Here is a 2,031-nt window from a genome sequence, read left to right on the forward strand (position 1 = left end):
CCATCCTCCTTCTCCTGGGCTGCCAGTAGCCATCCCTGGGAAGCCAAGAGGCAGGCACAGGATTCTACCTCCCAGCAGCCAACCGCACCTCCCCAGGCTTTGCAGAACGAATGGTGGTGCTCTACTAACCCCACTTAGCCGCACTGAGGCACTTAGCTTTTGCTGTGCCTTCCTCAGCATGACTTTCCTCTTTCGCCCCATTCCTGCCTCACTTCCTCCTTTGAAAAGTCATGCAAAGGAGGCCAGCACGAAGAGCGGGTCTCCGTAGGCCAAACTCCCCGGGCAGAGGAGGCCAAGCCACAAGGCTTCAAAGGGTGACTGGTCTAGATCCTCTAGCTTCCCCCTACTAATGCCAAGGCTTTTTCTCAGCTCATTTCACCACCCTCTGTCATGCAGGGACAGGGCAATGGCAGCAGTAGGAGCACCTTGCTGGACAACTAGGGGAAGCTGGGAAAAGTAAGCCACCATGTTTCTGCCTGGTTTCAAGCCAGGTGCCTTTTGCATGTTAGGCAAACGTGATAACCACTACACCACAGAAACTCTGTCATAGGACTCTGCCCCTCCCTTCTTAAGCAGCAGCAGGACAGGTTCTCTTCCAGCCCTCTGGGGTGAGTGTTGGGAGTGGGAGGAGTGGAGGCTAATGTGGTTACTCCTATAATCGGACTTTTAGTTTCCAGTCAGCACTGCTAACCGGACACTCAGGTCCCATTTTCTACTGGAGTTTCCAGTCTAAAACTGGATGCCTGGCAACAGGGCGGCCAGAAAAGCCTGAGGGGGGAGGAGCAAGCAATCATTTTTAAGCAGGGTGGGGAGGGGGAAGCAAGTGGTGGGTGTGCTAGGGAGTTGAGAGGAGCTAGTGGGCAGGGCCATGTTTGCTGTACTACCCAGGTAAGTTGGAGACTGTGCGGATCAGCTGACACAGTATCTGCAGCCCAGGTGACGTGACAGCCAGTGGTGGATTTAGAGTTAGTGGGGCCTCCCAGCCCTGTGCTCAGCTTCATTTTTGGGGCCTCTCCTTGGGACCCAGCCAAGAAAAAGACCATTCTCTCTTATCTCCCCGCCCCTCTTCTTCATTCTTTTTTCTTCATCCTCCTATAAGTAATAGCAAGTAAATGAAAATAAAGTGAGGTACCTTGATTGTTCTTGTAGTCTAACTTATTTTTCCACAGACCACTTGAAAATCACAGAGGCTCTTGATGGACCACTTAATGATCTTTCCAAATATTATAAAAAAAACATTGGGGTGCAGGGTCTGGCCAGGAGCTAGGGTGAGGGAGGGGTCTCAGGGTTGGGGCACGAGGTTGGGGTGTGGAGCACTTATCTGGGGCAGCTCCTGTTTGGTGCGAGGGGTGCAGGTGGGACTGGGGGGTGCAGGAGCTCCCATTTGGTGCTCTGGATGGGGGTGGGGATGTGGGGGGGTGCAGAAGTTAGGGCATGGGGTGTGGGGAGCATGTGGGGAGGTGCAGGAGTCAGGGCAGGGGGCTGGGGAGGTGTGGGGAGTGCAGAGGTCAGGGCAGGGGGCTGGGAGTGTGTGAGGTGGGTGCAGGGGTCAGGGTGGGCACAGGGCTGGGGGTGTGGACTGGGGTCATGGGGGTGTTCACGGCAGGGGGCTGGAGGGGGTATGCCCCAATTCCAGCCCCTTCCCCAAGACCCTGCCCCTGCCTTGTCTTCTCCTCCTCCCAGGAGTGAGGAGCGTGCTGAGGCTCCGCTCTTCCCCCTTCCTCCTGGCGGCAAACAGCTGATCAGCGGCAGGGAGAGAGGGAGGGGAGGGAATGGAGCACGCTGGGGGAAGAGGCGGGGGAGGAGCCTGGCTGCCGGTGGAGGCTGCTCTGCTGCAGCAGAAGCCAGCAACATCAAGCTTCTGCCCCCACAGGAGAGAGCGGGGGACGGAGAAGAGTGGGCTGGGGCCCCTTTGGACCGTGGGCCTGGTGCCATGGTGCCAGTTGCGCCATGGTAAATCCAGTACTGGTGAGAGGGAAGGCAGCTCTGTGCACTGCCCCTACCCCAGGCAGCGCATGGAGGCCCTCTGAT

At 57.3% G+C, this 2,031-nt stretch overlaps 1 non-coding gene across 1 annotated transcript; it reads right to left on the bottom strand.

The window, feature by feature from the left end:
- Positions 1 to 467: 467 nt before the first annotated feature.
- TRNAV-AAC (transfer RNA valine (anticodon AAC)) lies at positions 468 to 540 on the bottom strand. Its single transcript has one exon. It is a non-coding gene; the product is annotated as a tRNA-Val (tRNA).
- Between the last annotated feature and the right edge of the window lie 1,491 nt (positions 541 to 2,031).

This window comes from Emys orbicularis, chromosome 15 (genome assembly GCF_028017835.1).
Source record: "Emys orbicularis isolate rEmyOrb1 chromosome 15, rEmyOrb1.hap1, whole genome shotgun sequence".
In the NCBI taxonomy this organism is placed as follows: domain Eukaryota; kingdom Metazoa; phylum Chordata; order Testudines; family Emydidae; genus Emys; species Emys orbicularis.